Raw genomic sequence first — 22,308 nt, 5'->3', positions numbered from 1 at the left:
CCTGTTACTGAAGAATTCTTCCTTCAATTCCCATCTCTGCACCAGAGAGTAAAGGAAGGAGAGAAAGTGGATGGAGAAAGGGAAGAGAGAAAGCAGAAACTCTTAAAGTGAAACCAATCTTTGTGGGGGAGGGGACACATACAGGTGGCAGCCAGAGGTCAACTGTGAATGGCATTCTCCAGCTGCCTTTTTTCTTGGTTTTTTGAGGCAGGCTCTCCCATTGGACTGGAATTTGTACATTAGGCCAGATTGGCAGGCCAGCAGCCCCAAGGAGTCACCTATCTCCTATACCAAGGCTCTGGGATTACTAACACAAGCAACATGCCTGAATAGGTCCTCAGGGTCTGCACAGCAAGCACTCTACCTGCTGAGCTATCCTATCTCCCCAGCCCCACAGAGCAGAGTCTTACTTAAAGTCTTAGCCTGAGCTGAGGTCCAGAATCACTGAGTCAGAAGGGGTGGAGGGTGTGCATTTACAATGGTCCACAAGGAAATCTGAGATCCAATAAGGTCTGAGGTTGGTGCCAGCTCTCAGATGCTAATAGTGCACATTCTAATTCTGCACATTCAGGTCCTCTGCACATCTGATAAAGCACCAACGGCTGGGCCTCCAATTCTGCATGTCTGAGATAGGCCCTGAGAGTCGGTGCTGCCATCAAGTACTAAGGATGACACACCCGAAGAGTCATACATACACAATTCCTCAGGTCTGCCTCTTTGGCCACGAGTTCCACACAAGATTGATACAAAAATCCAACTGCTACGTCCTATCATTTCATTTCAGAATTCCTAAATATTGACTGGAATGACAAGTCACAATCGTGCATGCGCATGCACATGCACACACACACACACACACACATGCACATTACATTCACATACATACACATACACACAGACACACACATGCATGCACACATAAAGACACACACATGCACATACATGCACACATACACATACACACATACACACACATGCACGCATACATAAAGACACACACATGCAAACACAGACACACACACATGTACTCACACACACATGCACACACATACACATGCATTCACACAGGTGCATGAACACATAAAGACACACATACACGTACACACAGACACACACACATGCACTCACACACCAAGACATCCACAGACACACATATGCATGTACAAATGAAACGTGTGTCACTGAGATCATGCAGGCTGGATCTGTCCCACACAGACCCTGAAGCACAGGCCAGCCCTCCCAACAGCACATGGGAGGCACCTCTGTACCTCAAGAAACTAGAACTTGAGCTATCGATGAACATGGTGACTTGTCAAGATTGCAGCTATTGAGAGATGGCAACCAAGAAGTTACCAGGGCTTGTCACTATGCCCAAGTCTCTGCTTTTCGCTGGTCAAGAAGAGACATCTACACATGACAAGACAAAACTGATGTAGCTTGAAAAGTATAGGATTTCTAAAATTCAGGAAAATGATTAAAGAAAAACCACCCTGTTGAGGTCTGGATGCGTTTTGGCCTAAATTCCTTTACTTATTCACTCATTTACTGATTGTGTATGTTTGTGTGTGTGCACTCTTGCATGTCAGATGTGTGTGTGCTCATGTGTGCAGGGGGGTCAGAGGTCACCTTCCAGGAGTGGGCATTCACTTTGTTTGTAAGTGTAATCTTTTACTGCTGTCATCAATGCTGTTCTGAAGGTCAGACCTCTCCTTTCTTCCAGCTCATTCTCCTATCTCTGCCCACCATCTTGCTCAGGGAGTACTGCTGGACTTACGTGGTTTCTGGAGGGTGGAATTCATGTACTCAGGCTCACCCAACAAGCACTTCAACCAGCTGAGCCAGCTCTAGCCCTTTAATTCTTATTAGTAGCAATACACTCAGTGCAGGCAGACACTTGCTCTCAGCCCGCCTTTAACACAAATTCTAATGTAGTTTCATAGATTCTGCCTGCGTGTTTGTTGGGGAGCGGGTGGGTGTATGAAGAATGGGTCCATCAAAACTCACTCAAGTTTGAAGCATGCAGAATGCTGATGGTGAGACTGCACTAAAAACAGGGTACCCAATTACTGTGCACAGCTGCGTCAAGAGAAAGCCAAACGCTGAATGACCAAAAACACTCCTGAGACCTGTGAGATGGGGCCTGCTTTGGATTCAAGACTTAAGGTATTCTAGACATCCCTCAGGGGGCAGGGGTGGGTCTGTCCTGTTCCCACCAGTATACTGGATCTAGGCTTCTGCTATGCCCTGAACTTTTGTGCATGCTAGACAATTTCTCAATGCCGGGTCAGGTTGTTCTGTTTTGAGTTTGGCACCATCAGGTTGGAAGGAAATTATTTTTATTCCTCTCAGGGTACACTGTCTTCTAAAGGGAAAACATCGTGTTTGCTGTTAGGCCAGAGAGAAGGCAGGAGGAGATGGAGAAGAGGAGGGAGTGGGGGAAAGAGGAGAAAGAGGGAGAGAGGGTGAGGGAAGGGAGCCGGGGAAGACAAGGGGGAGGGGGGGAAGAAGAAGGGGAGGAGAAGAAAGAGGGGGTAGGTGGACTGTTAACTGCCAGAGCACTTATGAATATGCACCTTCACAGACACCCTAAGTGTTTCCTAGGCAGTACATGAAGCAATTTAGAGAGGGAACTCTAAAAATGTATCTGAGTCTGAACACTGAGTGGAGCTGATAGTGACACCTGGCCTCAACTCCTACAGCAATCAGGAAGCTGCCTCGGGATTGTCTGGGCCAGATGCAACCATTACCTCCACAGTAAGGACCAGTGAGGTTTGACTGTCCTGAAGACCCTAGTGAGGCAGAAGTAAGTGTTCACCCAGCATCTGATCTCTTTTCCTTTGCCCAGTCACCAACCTACCATTGCTGGGGTGAATGCTACATTTCACCACCTACTTGTGCCCATGTGACTATTTTCTGGACAACAGGATTAAGCAGGGACCTCTACTGGAAAGAGCCCAGAGTATGACTCCCGCAGGGATGATTCAGGATATCAAAAGCCATACTGACAATAACTTCAAAGCCCTATGCTTAGGTGGCAGAATGACACAGGAAGTCCTTGACTTCCCACAGCTGCCAGGCCACTGTGGACTCCTACCTGACAAATGGATAAACTCCAGTTTTCTGTAATCCACTGTCCCTGACAAGCAACTCAAATCCCACCAAGCTTCCAGGAATGAAATCATCTCTAAGGACACCTTCAAAGCCTGGCTCACATGGTCTGCAAGTCAGTCAGGGTTTGAACCAGATAGCATGGGACACAAAGGGACGCTGGCACTTTCCATCGCTTCTTACATTTCTGGACACAGACCTAACTAAAGTGGCGAGTGCAATTGGAAACATCTCCTCCAGCCAGATGTCTGAGCCTTCCAGCAGTGCAGCTCCAGGTGTGCTGCCCACCTCTGTACACACACTGGCCTTTCAGAGTCACACAGCCCACCCACCCCAGACCAGACCCGTCCATCTCCCCATCACCTCCTAGGTTGTATAAGCAAATGACTCAGTGGAAAACACACCTCCCTGGAACTACCATTTGCATCCTGATGAGGCAGAGTGCCAATTCTGGGCCACCAATGAGTATCATGCTGAGATGGATGAGCACAGTTGCCTGGCTTTGGTCAGACCACAGAGGATTGGGGGCTGGTTTTGCTCAGTAGTCTAAAAGCAAGGCTGTTGGCATAATGTTATTGTGCCCTGTGTGCCGACTATCCATGTATCATTCAAACACTGATCTCAGGGTCCTCATATCTTGTTGCAATCCCGACATGGCATTGTAGTGCTTGTTCTAAGAATCTCCTGTCTCAGCGTTGTGTAAACACTGCTCCCCAATTATCTCTGGTGGGTGCATAAAAAGCTGATCAGCCAATCACTGGCAGAGGAGATAATAGGGCTGGACTTCCAGTCCCCGCCAGGGGAGGGGTAGTGGAAGAAGAAGGAGAGGTTTCTCCAGGTGGTGGGGGACAAGGAGTCACCATGAGAACACAAATGGGGCAGGCAGAGAGAGCCAGATCAATATTAAAAAGCTAAAATCAATACTAAAATATTAAAAGTACCTTGGGAATTTGGGGCTGAAAATAGCTAGATTAGTTTAGAGGATTAGAATAGATTAATATCTGCTCAGTTGTTGTGCCTTAAAGCTTGTTGAATAAATCTAATAGCCTCTGTCTCGATTATCTGGAAGCTAGTCAGATTAGAGAAAAAAAAAAAAATCACGCCGGGCGGTGATGGCTCACGCCTTTAATCCCAGCACTCCAGAGGCAGAGGCAGGCGGATTTCTGAGTTAGAGGCCAGCCTGGTCTACCAAGTGAGTTCCAGGACAGCCAGGGCTACACAGAGAAACCCTGTCTCGAAAAACCAAACAAAACAAAACAAAACAAAACAAAAAACAAAAACAAAAACAAAAAAAACCTATCACTCTTAAATTTGCACTAACACGAGGCCTGTGTCCTCAGAAACTAAGTCCCAGAGTTCAGAGGGGAGATAACTTGTAGAATCTCTATCAGACCTAGCTGTCCCCAACACAGAAGCCTGCTACAGGGTGCATTCTAGAGACAATAGCACTAGCACCAGAAACACAAGGCCTCGGTCCAGCCCAGCTGAAGAACTGGAATCTGCATTGCCTGGAACCTCACAGACTCACTCACGGGCACACTAACTACATCCTAGAAATGCAGACTTTTACTCTGTCACTGCTGGGAAGCCTGTCTCTCTGCTTGCTTAGCATCTTCCTTTGTTAATAAAAATAAAACCATTTATTGTGAGCTGGAGAGGTAGTTAAGAGCACTGGCTGCTCTGCTCTCCCAGAGGTTCTGAGTTCAATTCCCAGAAACCACATGATAGCTTACAGCCACCAATAATAGAATCTGGTGCCTCTTCTGGCATACAGCATACCTGCAGACATAGCACCCATATACATAAAATACATAAACAAGTAAACCTTTGCAGGCCATGGTAGCACGTGCCTTTAATCCTAGCACAGGCAGGCAGATCTCTGAGTTCAGAGGCCAGCCTGGTTTACAAAGCAAGTTCCAGGACAGCCAGAGCTACACAGAGAAACCCTGTCTCAATAAACCAAAACCAAACCAACCAACCAACCAAACAAAACATAACAACAACAACAAAAAAGCCTAAAAACAAAAACTACACATTGAGAATATTAAAAGTGACAGTCAGCATGTGTACACACGCATGTGTAAGGTCAATGGATGCCAGTTGTGCTTACCTAATACTAATATCATCAGCTGCTACATTCACTAGGGCAGGAGAGCCAATGGGGAAGAAGAGTAGTTAAACTCCACCCCACCCTCCCTGACGAATGAGAACCCTGGAAATCTTGGTCATGATTGACATCCTGACAGGCACAAGAAAAATGGGCACCCCCAAATGAAAATTATGAGATTTGGGGTCCTCTTTGAAGGAGTTCACAAATAGCTGGGTAGCTCTCAGAGAAGAAACATCTATACCTCAAGGTCCAACAGTGGCATCTCATAACCTCAGAGAGACAAAAGATAAAGATGGTAGATGTTTGCTCAAACCCTGGGGGCTCCATGCTCTGGCTATACTTGCAAACAGTGTGAGGCTTTCAAATTGACTTCACCCAAACTGAAGCACTGGCGGGCAGATGAGCAGCCTCACCACGCAACCCTCAATTTGTGTCTCCGGAGCTGCCACAAAGAGGCAGATTGGACAACAGGAAAAAAGCTCAATTCCACTTTGAACCTCCTTCTGTCTAATGTCTGGCTGTGTGTGTGGTGGGGATGGGGGTGGAGACGAGTTTAAGGCCTAGATTCTGTGTATCTTCAGAGTTGGTCCTCACAACACCAGATTTAGCTTTCTTAGATCTAAATTATTTTTTTAAAGATTTATTTATTTATCTTATTTATGAGTACCCTATAGCTGTCTTCAGACACACCAGAAGAGGGTATCAGATCCCATTACAGNTGGTTGTGAGCCACCGTGTGGTTGCTGGGAATTGAACTCAGGACCTCTGGAAGAGTAGCCAGTGCTCTTAGCCATTTTGCCAGCCCAGATCTAAATTATTTATTTGTGCTTCTTTTTGCAATATTGGAATTGAACTCAGGACCAGACTCCCCACATGCTAGGCGAATGCTCTAACACATGCACACACACCCACATGCACACATGCACACACGCGCACAACACATTAAGCTCTCGGATACACTATGCCATGGATCAGAATTTCACAAGCAAATACCAGCAACAGTTGAGATGTTTGCGCTGGTGTTCCCAGCCACTAACTTTGCAGAAAGAAAAGTCTTAAGTTGCCCCATCTTGACCCAGGTAGCAGCTTTTGTTCTCAGGGTACAATTAAGTCACTGTTGACTTTGGATGCGTGTGTACCAAAGGCACAATGCCTTCTATTCTGGGGCCTACAGAAAACAGGCATTGGCATGAGGTGTTGCGTCTTCCTTCATGTGCTGGACAGTCCAACCTGAAATTCAAGTGCTAAACTTTCAACGGCAAACAGAAGGCTCATGTTCCAGTGTGCTTCACTGAAACTAAGAGGAACCCTAAGAGTGCTCTTACCTATTCTTCCCTTATCAGCACGTTCAGGGGTCAGTTCCCCATGTAAGCAACAAAAGCAAACTGAGAACATGACACTTTAGATGAGGAAAATAAAACCTCAGAGACCCCTGCTCGGTGTTGTATGCATCCTTCCTCTCTCCCAGCCTCTGACTCTGGGACTCAGGATCCGTACATGTGCACAGGCAACTCAACCTTTGGACTCGGCAGCCTAAATCTCAGGCCTGACATGCTAACTCCTCCCGTTGGGAAGTGCTCGGAGGGCGAGCAAAAGTGGGAAGCAAAAGTGGTCTGCTCATGTACGCCACACATGATGAGCTCTTTATTTGCATAATAAATGAGACGAACTAAAAAGAGCAACAGCCCAATGGGAAGGTGGCATTCCCAGAGGTAAACCATGACACACATTGCCACCTAACACCAAAGCCACTAGAGATGTGATAAACTCGGTTTCCTAGACATGACTTCTCTACCCCCTGGCTACCCAACAATTTGTGTTGCCTCTCTGTGTGTGTTAATAATTAGACAGGCTGGGATCAAACGCAGAGTCTGAACCAGGCAGGAAAGCAGAGAACAAGAATGGAGTGTGCTTCACACTGGGTCTGTCCAGAGGGAAAATGAGGTCAAGTCCTTAAGACCCGGTGCTATTTGATCATCCATGTTTGGGCCTTCTCTCCTGAAACCGACAAGGACTCTTCCCTTATCGACAAAGAAAATATTAACAGGTGACTCAGGTATGCAAAGAACAGCAGCAGCAGCAGCAGCAGCAGCAGTGCAGCAGTGCAGCAGTGCAGCACGGAGCTTGAGATAAGAGAGGTAAACAGCTGTGAGAAAAGCAAGCCCAAGGGAGAAAAGCAAGCCCAAGGGAGGTCTGTATGCTGTCCTAGCTAAGGAAGATCCAGAAACACACACATTACACTGCCAGAAATAAAATGTGCATCAGAAATCTGGAAGTAAAACCTAGAGTGACTCCTCTAAAGAGAAGAAACTCCTGCATTTTGAATGCATTCACTATATTCTTGAAATTTGTTTTGGGGAGGGGTAGAGGGGAGGTGTGCATGTGAGCGTGCGTGCGCTCTCTCTCTCTCTCTTCTATTTATTAAGTGCGAATAACACACCTATAGTTATAGGTAGATGTAGGTCCCCAAGCTGAGGCAGATAAGTCAGTCAGCAGCTGAGTCTGGCTGGAGGAGGGACTTTAAAGAGTACTGTTTCCAGGGCCCTTGGGTTCTGACTCAGCTCCCAGGGCCAGTAATCTTCAGGTTAATAAGCTGCCTAGGTATGTCTGACTCACGCTGAAGTGTAAATCAGGCACCTAAGCTGGGTGGGGCGGCTCACTCCTGTGATTCACAGCACTTGGCAGCAGAGGCAGAAGGATCAAGAACTCAAAGCAAGTCTGGGTTACGTGAGACTCTGTCTAGAAAGTGAAAGTTGAAAAGAAAGTGAAGAAGCTGGAGAGGGGGCTCAGTGCTTATGAGTACGTGCTGTTCTTCCAGAGGGCTTGTGTTTGGTTCCAAGTACCCACCCACATGTGGCTTCAGTTCAAAAGCATCCAACACCCCCCCCTCTGGCTCCACAGAAAGCAGGTATGCTCATGGTACACAGACACACATGTGGGAAAAACATACATGAGCATGAAGTTATATATCTATGACCCAGCAGCTGAGGAGATGGTTTTGTGGGTAAAGTGCTTGCTGCGCAGACAACGTGAGAACTTGAGCTCATAATCTCAGCACCCACATAAAAGCTGGGCCTGGCAATCCCTAGCCCTAGAAATGGCTTAAAGTAAGTTCATCGAAAATCACGTACACATGCGTATGCGACACATGAATACACACAGACCATTAAAAAGTCAGACTTCACCCAGTCTATATTAATCTGAGGCTAGGCCCACTAGCAGTGACTTACAACATTCACAGAAAGTTCCACAAGCAGCCTGGCTGAGACAGTGTGGCTAATCAGAGCCATGCTCCTAATTAAACCCAGTAACAGGTTCCCTATCCTGAAGATGAGGCAAGTTGACTGTCCCCCCTCCCCTCCTCTATAGCCAGTTCTCCGTTCCTTAAAAGGTCCCTCTTATAGTCTACATAGTACCACATGCACGCCAGGCTGGAGTAAGATCACTGCTGTGGAGAGTCCCCTCACGTGCTGGGAGAAAGTGATTTACAACTACAATCTGAAACTGGGCCCCGTTTTTGAGAATTACTAAACAGTGTGTGAGCAAGATGGCTAGGTGGGTCAAAGTCTGAAGACATGAGTTTAATCCAAGGATTTCATATCCTCTCACTCCCACGTAGGTGCATGCAGGAAGATACACTAATAAAGCAAAAGTAGAAAGCTCACACGGCCCTCAACGACTTTTGAAAGATTTTCAGAAAATGACTTTTTTAATGGCATTGGTACATGACACAATATGTGTCTGGAGCCTTCCCCTTCGGGATAGCCTCCAGCCTGAGGTGCTCAGACTCCTTTATAGAGAGGAAAGAGTCCTGTTAACCTGTAAAAGTAATCCAGTGCTCCACAGCCCAGCTTCCCAGTGTCTTGAGCCATCATGCCTTGAAGCTGGGAACAAGGTGGACCTAAGAAGTCACCTTACATAATAACCTACCTCCCCAGGGTCTGCATTAACTCAGAACTGAATCACTTCAACAATCTTCTAAACGCAAGTGCCCTCAAAGGAAATTAGGCCCCAGTGACCAGGAATTGTCACTTCCATCCCCTGGTTACATCTTGAGACTTGAAGGGCTATTTGAGCCACAACCTTGAACCTCTGTGGTTTTGGAGAACTGGGTCCAATCTTGGTATTTTAAAGCTCAGAACTCAGGCGCCTGGCAACACTGGCCCCTGTTACCATGGGCAGAGAGGGCCCCGGGAGTCATGGCTGTCTCTGTGGGTGGCACTATGCTCTGCAGCTGGGCACAGAATGCCTCGTTCCTGGTCAGCTTCAGCCAGTGCTATTCTTAGCAGAGTCCATCCATCCCAGGCCAAGTAGCTGACAGGGAACCACCACTTTCTGATCTGCCGACTCGTTGACCCTAAGACCTTGGATAGACAGAATCTGCCCCCTCCTTAGAGGCTTTGGTTTTTTTTATAGTGCTGGTTTGCCGTGAACTGCGCCAGCTTCCTGGGGCATCCATGGGCACAAACAGGAACTGAATGTGAACAGGCACCCTAAGCATGATGAAGCAGCATTTGGGAAACAATTGCTAGCCCATGGGATTCCTGAGCACAGCTCCAAACTCTTGAGGTGCGCCCAGGTGGGATATCACAGACGCCCAAAGTCCATCGTAGGAGCTGAGGTGTAACCTTATCCATAGACACCCTGGGGGCTCAAATCAAGCACACCAGTGAAGACAGAGAGACTGACAGCTCTGGAGTCTAAAGGGACTGCAAAATGCACTCCAATGCACTGAGGCAGATCCCTACATTACTTCCAGCATTTCTCCTGATGGCACAGCTGGTCTTTCTCCGGCTGCAAAAATAAGTAGGAAAGACCTAGAGGAGAGGAGACAGACACAGGCCCACCACCCTCTCTTTCTTGTCCTTCCCCCTATCCCCTCTTCTCTGTTATCAGCTTAGTGGCTGGTTTGCATTCTGGCAGGACTTTCCCTTGCCAGCACCGGTCATTGGAGGCTGGGGGAGCCAGCAGATGGCTTGCTCACAGCTAATTTGAGTACATATTCAAGACAATAATCAGCTACAGATTGACTTGGCACCCACTCCGGGAGAAGAGAGGCCAACAAGCACGGCTTAAGCCCATGCTGTCCTCATGAATTTGTCCACAATTGCTTCACCAAGATACACAGTTCTAGTGTCATAACGACTTGTTTTGAAAGAAACTCTCTATTTCATAAGCAGTCCATCTCCATCTTCAGTAAACTACCCACATGAACTCTGGAACATACCTCAGTGGGTTGTAAACCATCATTACTTGTCTTGCTTGATATTTTCCCGTCCACTCAGGGAGCTAAATGTACAGGAATCAGCTCATAGTCTTTCCACACTGACCCCTAAAAAGATATGCCAACACCCTATGGAAGTCCCCTCTATGACACAATACAAGCCACCAGTCAGTGGTGGCCTCCTACAATGACTGAGCCCTTGGGGTCACTGCTTTGGAGACAGCAAACCATTAGGAACGCCAAGGGCAAAGCATTAACCCTTCTGCCTTTGGCTAGTGGCAGCTTTCCATGACTCTTGACATCTACAATAGCAAAGTATCTGCCTTGTTACTCTTTGGTTCTATGTGGTGGCCAAATGAAGCCAGCTCCTTACTTCAGCTGAGATGCAGGCCAAGCTTCTATCAAAGCTCTGGGTTGAGCTCCCTGGCTTCAGATAGAGTATTCAATCACTACCCCAGACCTACACGGATCATTCTTGAAATATCTAACTGTGCATATCCATCTAGTCTGTTTTCTTTGAAATAAGAGTCATCTACTGTCGCCAATGTCCTGACCTTATATAATCGCACTTACATAGGGACCTTGTCCTGTATTCTGTGACACTGAAGTCAAGGCTTGTTTTTTTGGGGGTTTGTTGTTGTTGTTGTTGTTGTTGTTGTTTTTGAAGAGCCACAAAAGACCTAGAATACTGATACTGATCACACAGGTCATCCTTATTAGAGATGCTACTGTAAGTGTAGACCTCAGGAGAGCACTTCAGAGGACCAAAACTCCAGGGCCCTCTCCAGCTCTAAGGAATTCGATCTTCAGTTTTCACAAGCTGCCCTGAGCTCACATGGGGGATTCTGAAGAGTTCAGCACAGCTCTGGGATATGCAGATATGCTGGTTGCTCCTCTTTCATCGGAACCAACAATGAAAGCCACTCCCTCTTGCTGTCCCCTCCCCTTGTCACATACTGCCTTAGCCTTGCACTCTTCCACTCAGAACTGTGAACACAGTCACTAATAAAGTGCAAAATCTCCAGGAGCCTTGCAACAGACAATAGACACTGAAATGAGACATAGACAGGGCTCAGCAGGATGCCTGACAGGTGATAAAAATCAGTAATTGTGGGGGTTGGGGAGATGGCCCAGTGGTTAAGAGCACTGACTGCTCCTCCAAAGGACCTGAGTTCAATTCCCAGCATCCACATGGTGACTCACAACCATCTGTAATGGGATCTGACGCCCTCTTCTGGTGTGTCTGAAGACAGGACAGTGACAGTGTACTCATATACACTAAATAAGTAATAAATAAATAAATAGATGATCAGTACTTGCATGCAACTAAGAGCTAAGAGAAACAGCAAATACGTAATGGTGGGAACCAGGGAAATAAAATAATTGAGAAGGAAAAAAGAAAGCCCAGTAAATGTCAAACAAATATCTCTGCAAGCAGATATGAGTCAGTCAGGACACGTTATTTCTTCTTTTTCTTTTTCTTTTTCTTTTTTTGTTTTGGTTTTTCGGTTTTTCGAGACAGGGTTTTTCTGTGTAGCCCTGGCTGTCCTGGAACTCACTCTGTAGACTGGGCTGGCCTNGAACTCAGAAATCCACCTGCCTCTGTCTCCCAAGTGCTAGGATTAAAGACAGTTGCCATCACTGCCCGGCATATTTTATTTTTCAAACTGAGGACCTCTTAAAATCAAAAGCATTTAAGAACTTGAGAGACCTGTTTACCTTTACACCACAGCCTCCACTGCTCTTACTCCTAGAAGTTTAGTACCTGTGTGCCTTGTGTGGTAAAGATATCACACATTCATACACTTACACACAATGGGGTGTCCCGGCAAAGAATGTGTTGATTAGGCTCATCCACAAGTCACTAGTCACTAGTCAGTACATGCTCCGAGACTGCTCACTTCTGTGATGATGTGCCTTCTCGAGGCTGCTGATACTGCTGTCATCATTTTAAAATGATGTGTGTTATTTAAAAGCAAAACAAGACAAAACAAAACCAGAGTGGTGCACACTTGTAATCCCAGCACTCAGGAGGCAGAGACAGGCAGATGTGTGAGTTCCAGGCCAGTCTGGGCTATATAAGTACTTCCAAACCAACCTGGGTTACATAAGCAGTTCCAGGCTAGCCTGGGCTACAGAATGGGACACTGTCTCAAAAATAAAAAAAGATTTAAGATGAGAGAATAGAAACCTAATGACTCAAAGAGAAGAGCTTCTGCTCTGACTGTCCGGGCCAGCCGCAGCTCATCTTCCATTCTCAAACTTTCACTTTGGATCACATCATTGGTCAGGCAGAAAGCAGAAGAGTTTAAGGAAGTCAACACTCAACTTACATTCCATCAGAAAGCAAAGCAGGGGCTGGTGTGATGGCTCAGTGGGTAAGAGCACCCGGCTGCTCTTCCGAAGGTAGAGTTCAAATCCCAGCAACCACATGGTGGCTCACAACCATCCGTAACAAGATCTGACGCCCTCTTCTGGAATGTCCAGCTACAGTGTATTTACATATAGTAAATAAATAAATCTTTAAAAAAAAAAAAAAAAGAAAGAAAGCAAAGCAGGTCAGCATATCTGAGAAGAACTCTCTTTAAGTCATTCTTCATTCTTAAGAGGCAGCAAACAGCCTTTAATTTGCAACAGCAGCTAACTGGCTTCCAAATTTGGACGGCTGACACGCCATTACTGCATAAGCTAGGCTTAGCGGGATCTGTTAATTTCCCCCTGGACACTGCCTGAGATGCAGCAAAGGGCCAGGTGTAAGATTATAGGACACGATCACATCCTCCAGGGTACAGGACAAGATCAATCACTCCAGGTTACAAGGCAACCCCCACTCACTCACCAACCTCCAGGCTATAGGGACAAGCTCAAACCCTCCAAGGCTATAGATGGCAAATTCAGCCCCTCCAGGGTTGGGTGTAGTCATGTGACTTTTTTGTATACATGTATATTCATATTCCCCCATAAGGGTGTGTGTGTGTGTGTGTGTGTGTGTGTGTGTGTGTGTGTGTGTTAAGGTTGGTGATGGTTCCATACAAAAACTTCAAAAGCCAGTTCTTTCTTCGCTTAATCTTCCTGGCTCACCAATAGGATTTCCAGTGGGACTTCCAATGGCTTTAATCCTAGACTTGGGACATTAGACATAAGGGCTGTTTGTACCAGTGGCATGATTCTGTCACTGATATAGTTATATAAAAATGTAACTAAAGTGAACAGAGACCTAATCTTCAGCTTCTATGCTAGCAGGCAGGAGGGCATCTTTTAACAAGATGGTGCCTGGCTTTACATCTTTTTAAATGGTAGTAAATACACACTCCATGCTTCCGTAATCAACTCTTCCTTCTGTTTCCTTGGTTGCCTTAGGTGTAAGAAATCTCACAATGTCCTTTAGTCACAGCAAGCTGTCAGAAGGTTCTGGAGTATGTAAGGCAGACCACCGTGACACACCAAGCTCTTCACCTGCCATGGAGCCTTCCAACTGACTCAGTTAAACAGCACTGCCAGGTCTGGTCCTCAGATGGGGGCATTCCTCTGCTATCCATGTTAACTATTACAGTCCTGTTCAAGACGACTCTAGAAACCCTGGATCCCTACCCCAGGCTCACTCCTGGCCCACGCCCCATGGCCCTCGGCATCAAGACACCTACTCTCTCCTCTGGAACGAAACCTCTGACTCTTCGCCTTCCATCTGAGGTCTCCAGGGCCATCGGGTCTCCATGGCACCATGAGCTTTATCCTCTCTGGCCCTACAGCTAGGCGCATGTCCCCAAGGGCTTCCAGAGTCCATGACCTCATCTGAGAAAGGCTCTGCAACCTACACTGGCCCCTATGACCTCACTGAGCTGTCCCAGCAGACTCCTCCTGCTGTTCCTCCAGTTTCTGAGTAGCCAGGAGGACATCAGCCCTCATGTCCCCTGAACCCCTTCCCCTCACAGCAGTGGGGAAAGAGAAGGATACGGCCTTGGGGACCATCAGAGCCATCTTTGATGGTGATGTTTTGTCTGGGAAGAATTCATATGTTAGAGGCTTGCTGATAGGCTGAGACCACAAAGGGGTGGGGCTAGATGGGGGCTGGGAGGTCCTGTGGCAAGTGTCCTGAGAGGGACAGAAGATAAAATAAATCTTGTAGGACCTTGAGTTCTGGTAAGTGGTTACCAATGAGACTAAACTCACTCTCTGGGTAGCCCTGAGGGTGCTGTGCAAACCTGCCTGACAGACCCGCTGGTGACCTGAGGTGGCCAATGGGACAGGAATGTGTGCCTTTTGCCCAATGTGTGTCCACACCTCTTTCCTGACTCATGCTCTGAGGCATGGCGAGGTGCTGGGATTCTTTGTGACATCCTAAGGCTGGGCTGAAACCCAGGGGGAGCCTGGGCTTCCAGGGTGAAGAACTGTTCACAGATCTCTGCCTCTGTAAAAAAGGAAGGAGAAGGAGGGGAGGTAAGGAGGAGGGAGAGAAAGAAAGAAACACACACACACAGAGAGAGAGAGAGAGAGAGAGAGAGAGAGAGAGAGAGAGAGAGAGAGAGAGAGAGAAGGCTGCAGGAGGCTGGCTCCCTCTGAGCCGCACTTTTCCCAATTGTCAAAAGGAGCATATTAGAGTTCACCCCATACCAGCTGAAAGCAGAGGAAACTGAAGACACAGAGCTAGGTGAGAGCTTCATAGAGTTCCAGGGGCACAGGCAGGCTGGGGGTGGGGTGGGGTAGGGTGGGGAGACTGTGCGGCAGGTGGGTCAGCCTTGCCACCCAGGTACACCTTTCCTTCTCCCTCTGAGGATTTTGGTTTTGGTGACCAGCCTGGATTATCCCTGCTAGCCACCCCAGTGACATTGCTGTGTGGGGACTGGACAAGAGGTCCTTCATGTTTCCTGGATCTTCCTTGACTTCACTCTCTCTCAAGTTGCCAAGGACCTATGGGTGGGGATGGGGGGGTGGGGAGGCTGAAGGGAAGAAGCTATGTGAAAATCATGCATCTCCCTCTCTGGGCTGCACAGAACTCAACTAGGAAAGTGGAACACATTTTCCCTTCCCTGCACCCCCACTCAGAAAGGGGAAGATAGCTGAGCTCTAGCTGTCTTGGGTTCTAGAAACTGTGGTCCCAGGCCAGGATCAGTAGCAGTTAGTGAGAAGTCTCAGCATGGCTCCTTCCTGAGCTCTTCCCATCACCTGGGCTGTTGAAAGCCCTGGAGAAAACCCAATGGGGGTTTAGATTCAGGGGCACCCCTACAAGAGATGAGGGCTAATGGGAGAGAAGCTGGGAGGTACTATGTTACCTCAGGACCTGACAGACCGAACTCAGGGGGGCCTGAGATGAGAATACTATTGATCATTCCTCCTGACTCACTCCACTCCCCTTCCCCTGGGCAGAGTCAGAAGGACCCATGTACTCTTCGTTTAGAGAAATACCACTTAGATATTTTCTAAAATCTTCAAACCAAGATGTCATTATAACATGGTATCTTTATTTGCTGTCTTTAAGACTGTTTGATTTAAATTCCCTTAAAAAAAAAAAAAAAAANAGGGAGGGAGGGAGGGAGGGAGGGAGGGAGATGAGACAGACAGACAGACAGACAGACATGAATACATTGAGGAAGCTGGAAGAGCACCCAGATAGCTGTGCACGGGTGGACTAGTTTACAGCAGCAGAGTCGGGGAAACTACTGACAGAATTTCACCCCACAGCTGAGCCTGATAATGTCACCCTAGTGAAACAAAGAGGCCACAAAAACAGGCACCTTACAGTGTCAGATGAGGATGCACAAGGGGAACTGCAGCCATCACAGGCTGGAGGGAACCCTGTTCGATGGAGTTCCTAAAGTACTTAGCCTTTAATAGTTTCTCCAAGACAAAGTTGTATGTACGTGAGTTGTGTGTACGTGAACATATTCCACACCACTGAAATGCATACTCAGAATGTTTAAGGTGGTGAATTTTGAAGCTAGGTGATATGGCACCACAATTAAACACAGAAATAGAGCTCGACATGTAACTGAATGGAAGAATGCCTACTTACCATGAGCACACATGCACATGCGCTCTCACACAAACATCCACACACATGCTCATGTACATACACACATATCCACAATGCATGCTCACACACACACATCCACACACATGCTCACACACGTTCATACTCACACGCACACACGCTCACACACAAACATACACACATGCTCATGTATACACACACATATCCACAATGCACACTCACACACACATACACACACATACACACACATGCACACCCACACATATACACATACTTGCTCACACACATGCACATCATACATGCACATTGCTCGTGCACACACGCATGTATTTTAGAAGATATGAGGGAAAAGAAGGGAAAAGTTGAGGCCTCTCCAGTTGAGCAGGGCAGAGAAACAGCAAAGCTCAGAGACAGGAAAAACAGGCCTCACTCTCAGGCAGGCATTTGAGCCAAGTCACACAGAGTCTCTTCATGGGCTTCAGGCCTCAAGCCAGGGCCTCTCAAACCCCAGAACTGCAGACATCTGACTGCCTACTGGTCTAGATTCAAAGCAGTGGTGGAGTGGCACTCCTTCTGTGGAGGCTGCCATGATGCTTACCACGAGAGCAGCCAGGTGTCCCTCAGGGCTCAGCAATCCTCCATCTTTTCAGTCACTCTGACCAAGTGCAAGACTCCAGGCACTGGGGTCACCTCGATGGAGTGCTAGAGAATACTAAGACAGCCCACAGTACAGACCTGTCAGAGACCATGGGAGTCACCAGCCATAGCAGGGTTACTGGATTGAAACTTAAAAAATAAAAACGAAACTCATTTCCTCAGGGGCTCTGGCCACATTTCATATTTGGCACCGTCACCTGGATTAGCGGGCACAAGGAACTAAGTCTCTAACTTCAGGACACTCTGCATACAGTCATGATATCACAGACATCCTATCTGGTATGTTCACTTCCTTCCCACTGCTCCATCCTGCCTCTTGATAGGAAGAGGCCTGACTGGGTACCAGACAGGCTCTCGTCTCTGGAAAAACAAAGGAGGTAAGATGCACACACCACTCACCAGGGTCCAGCTTGGGGACTTTTCAACTTGATGCTGGTGCAAACGTGACCTACATTCAAAAAAATCCTTACCTCGGCTGCATGTGGTAGGTAACACATGCCTATAATCTTAGCCTCGTGAGGCTGAGCTTGCTCTGTGCTCAAGGCCAGTTCGTATAAACGGCAAGAACTCGGTGGAAGTGGAGGACCGGACCAGACCTTCCTTCAAATTCCAAATATTTCATTTTAGTCTCTTCCTGAACGATCAGTGTGCCATTTGAAGCCCTCTCTCCACAGCGCATGGCAGCAGAAAGCCTATGTGACCCGTGTGCTATGTGGTTGAGCTAGGCCAGACGTCTACTAGCTTCGACGAAATCGGTACATTTTTCACTTGAGACCTCAGCCAGCTGGGTTGTAACCTCACAAGCTGAACAGCATCTATGTCACCACCTTGTTCAGAGAGCAAGTGAATCAGACTGGACAGCACCAACTGCCAGCTGGCAGACTGGTTCCTCAGGGCCGGTTATTATTTGGTAGAGAGAAGGGAAGGGGGTTTGTTCAGTGATATATGCGGAAAATCGTAATTAAACCAGGCCTTCCTGAAGAAGGGACCCTGTACCACCTTCAGTTCCCCAAGTATAAACATTTCTGAATGAACAGCAAAAATGAGTGTGAACCCATGAGTCCCCCTAGGCAAAGGTGCTGTGGCCAGGGTACAGTCTGGTTTATCCTCTCCTCCTGCCAATCAGGATCCATTCACAGGCAGCAAGGCACCACACAGAGAGGGCTCCAACTGACCCTCGACATGGCTCTCACAGGCCCCTCCTGTTAAGGAACCTGCTGCCCTGTCAAAAGAAATCCTTTCAATTACAGGCCCTTCCTGCAATTACCTTGAGGTATTTATTACACAGGAGAAAACCAGGGACCAGCTAATATCTAAGGATTGTCCACTTCTACATGAATAAATGTTTGCATGCGAGGTCTTCTCATGGCTCATTTATGTGTCTCTCTGTGTGTACATACATATTCGTGGGAAGCACATTATCAATTATCCACTCTCTACGTCGGCCCATTGGTGTGTAGATTTTTCCCCCCTTGGCCCTGCTCGTGCCAAAAGAATTTAATCTACTGTGTCTAGCATCTTCCCGTGATGCCTCAGGAAAAGCAACTGACAGACAGGCCGAGACAGGTGGACATCGTGTAGAAAAGACAGCAGTCACTTTGAGGTTCTGCAAGCTTCAAAGGAAGCCAGCCAGTCTGCCATCTTGAATAAGCTCTCAAAGGCTGGGGAGAGGCGATAGAACTGCAAGCAGTGACCAGTCAGAACTCTGGGCTCTTCCTCACAGTTTTGACAATTGAAATTAAAATGGAAGATCCACTGCAGTTGAGTCAACAAGGGAAAGACTTGAAGCATCACTAGCTACTTACCCAAGAAAAGATACGCCTGGCTACCAAACAAGGACTATAAAGATACGCCTGGCTACCAAACAAGGACTATAAAGATACGCCTGGCTACCAAACAAGGACTGTAAACATCCACTGGCTACCAAACAAGGACTGTAAACATCCACTGGCTACCAAACAAGGACTGTAAACATCCAATACACTTGTCTCCTGCCAAAGCCTTCTCAATGAGTAATGCTTCCAATGAGGGGATGGGGACTCTGCTCCAGAGAGAAAGAAGCCACCCAAAGACTGTCCTAACAAAGGGCAAAATTACATCAGTTTGGTTTAATGGTCTCAATAGGCTTCCTTTCGATTGTAATCAGGCATCGTCAAATGTTCCAAGGAGCTGGCCGAAGAGGGAGGCTCAAGAAAGCAGGATCAGCAGCACAAAGGCAGAAAGATCATTCCAAAGAGGACAGAAAATAAGTGATCAGTTAGCATTGAGTTTTGCAGATAGCTTTTCTGGGCAAGCATCTGAGGGCTGTACATACAGGTGGAGATGTGGAGAGAGACCCTCACTACTCGGGCAACATTCACAGCCCTTTCCATTGAGGCGGTATCTCTTGATGGCCTGGAATTTCACAGGGAGGCAGGCCAGAGATCCCTAGGGATCCCCCTGTCTCTGGCGCCCTGGGACTGTATTACAAGGGTGGCTACCATGGCTCTTTGACATGTGTTCCTGGGAAAATAAACTCAGGTCCTCATTGGGTGTTTACAAAGCAATCACTTAGCCCACTGAATCTATCCCTGGCCCCTGGCTACTTCTTTCATCTGTTTAAAAACGAAAGCGTCACTCTAATGATGACAGACACTAGTGTGTTTGGGACATTTGCTTGTCTTCCCTCTCTCTAATCCTGCTTTGCCCAAAGGTCAGACAAATAGCCTCCGTTTAGAATTTAATTGATGAACACAGGTGCAATTGACTACATTTTTGTTTTCAGCCTGGTCTACTGGGGACCCAGTAGAGGCTCTTTTCAGAAAGATGGCCTGTGACTGTTATAAAACAATCTCCAAGGCTTTCTGGTGAGAAAAAAGCTGCAGAGATTCAGTATCAACTTGAAGCTACAACTTCTTAATCTGCATGACTTGCAAGAAGACTGTACAACCTTATTTGGAAGGACAAGGAAGACAGTGCATATAGGGAACCCAGAACAAGGTAGAGAAGCCAGCAACACAGGTTCTCCTCAGGCTCAACCACACTCTGAGCCTCCAGACTTCTCAAATGACTCTTGCATGTCCTTGGGCAGATGTGAGACTACCAGAATCTTTCATTTTGAGCAACATCTCTGAGACCAGAGGCTTGAAAAAACACAGAACTGACAAAGTCACTGGGTTCCAGTCACTACATCAGCCCCTGCCCACTGCCCCGTCCCCTGAAAGGCGGCCAGGAAGAGAAGCAAGATTTCCTCTTCTCCATGCTTCAGAAAATAGGAGTCTCTGAAGGCCAAAGCAAAAGCTGCAGGCCACCCACCCACCCAGACCCCAATTCCATAGGATATCACTCCATAGGACCTACTCCTTACACAAAACTGACCAAAGGACTCTACAAGCCTGGCTTTCCACCCACATAGGGAAAATATTTCTTAATCCCTTATCGAGAACAAGGCAAGGAAAAGCCGCCCCATTATCTCTTCAAGAACAACTCAGGTCCAGGAAGATAACTCATCAATGAAGTACTTACTGCCCAAGTATAAGGAGCACACATAAGAAGCCAATCCTAGCACAGAATTAGAAGGATACTAGCCTGTCTAGACAAATGTGAAAAGTGTGGGTTCAATAAGAAGCCCTGTCTCAAACTTAAAATGAAGAGCAATTGAAGAAGAGAGCCCAACGTTGCTCTCTGGCCCCCAGGTACACATACTTGGGTGCACACACCCATTCAAATGAAGAAACAACTGGAAGTCCGCAGAGAGGCACACTGTTACAGAGACAGAAGTACGAATTCGAGGCCAGCCTGGGTCACACAGCAAGTCCGAAGCCAACTTGAGCTACGTGTTGAGACTCTTGTTTCAAAGTCAGAAAGAGAAGGAAGAGATAAGAGAAGGGGCTGTTCTTCACCAGCATGCCTCGGTTTCCTAAACTGTAAAATCGGTATGTCTGAGCTCACCTCACAGGGCTAGAGTGAAGAGGCACGAGATCACAGCCCTCACCCCATATATGCTCAGGCACTCGGGTTCCCGCGAATGGACCGTCCACCCCGTTCAATCTCAGAGCCCTGAGAACTCAGACAAAGAACACTTCCTCTGTGGTAATTAGGATGGCCCCATTCATCCCTGCAGCTCCTTTCATAATGTCTCATTTTCCCATTTGTCTTTTAGAGCAAAACAATACCCGGCGGCAACACGAACCGGTGACGGCCTCCACTGCTTCAAGTAATAATTTCCCCAAACACTGTTGAATCATATTGATTTGGAACGCGCCCACCTTTTAGCTAGCCAGCAATTGTTCATAGTGTGCATTTGCCGGATGCCCTCTTGATTTAACAGTAAATAATATTAAGACACATCTTATTGTTTCGTGGGCTTTTAGAAATGAGAGGTGGTTTTTCAATTATATGAGGGTAAGGTTTTTGTTGTGGTTGTTAATCATATTTGCAGAAGAGAAACAGGCAGCCCTAGCTCTGTTTTCTCTCTGGTCTGTATGTGGGAAAGGAGAGAGAAAAGCCAAGGAAAGGCAGATGTGTAACTTTACGAGGTTTAGATTAGGCTCAGCCTCACTTCTTCATCGTGCTTAGGAATGGGTCCTGCTGCATCAGTGGCTTCTCAGCACAGCTGCACCAGGATCTAGGTCTTGTGGGACGGTGAGCTTTTTACAGATGTGCAAACTCCCTTTGATGAGAAAGGGATATTGAATAACCCACACACCCCTAAATCATCCCTGTGTGACTTGAGTGCATGTAGAGGACTCTTGCCTTCAGTTCTGTGGACTCCAGGGGCCACAGGCTTGGTCTCTCTGCAGCCCAACAAGCACCCTGGCTCCCAGAACTCCCAGAATTCCCAGAACCAACACCTTTACATCATCAAGTCTGACCACAGCTGTGGCCAGGAACTTGACACCAGCAGGGTTCCTCCTTAAAGACCTCCTGGAGCACAAGTGAAGTCAGGACAAGAAGCCCTGTCGTTTCCTAATGTCGGCAGGGGACAACCAGAAGCCTGGACAGGACATAGCACTGGCCTTGGTGTATCCTCCAGATACAACTAACCAGACAGAGGTCATGTGAAGGCATGCTGCTCTTTTAGGGAGTCCAGGCAAAATCTGGACTGTCCCAGGAGGCCTCCTGACCACAGTGGCAGTCAGTATACCCCAGCTGATGGGTCCATGTGCACACCCCAGCTGATGGGTCCATGTGCACACCCCTGCTGATGGATCCATGTGCACACCCCTGCTGATGGATCCA

General features: G+C 47.4%; 1 protein-coding gene across 5 annotated transcripts in view; it reads right to left on the bottom strand.

Moving 5' to 3' along the window:
* The window catches only part of Dapk1 (death associated protein kinase 1), a 168,147-nt gene that overhangs the window by 97,386 nt on the left and 48,453 nt on the right, over positions 1-22,308 (bottom strand). The window lies entirely within an intron of this gene.

Source organism: Mus pahari, chromosome 16, assembly GCF_900095145.1.
Source record: "Mus pahari chromosome 16, PAHARI_EIJ_v1.1, whole genome shotgun sequence".
NCBI lineage: Eukaryota > Metazoa > Chordata > Mammalia > Rodentia > Muridae > Mus > Mus pahari.
The sequence above is the reverse complement of the archived record's forward strand: the minus strand, read 5'-3'. Positions and strand labels throughout refer to the sequence as shown.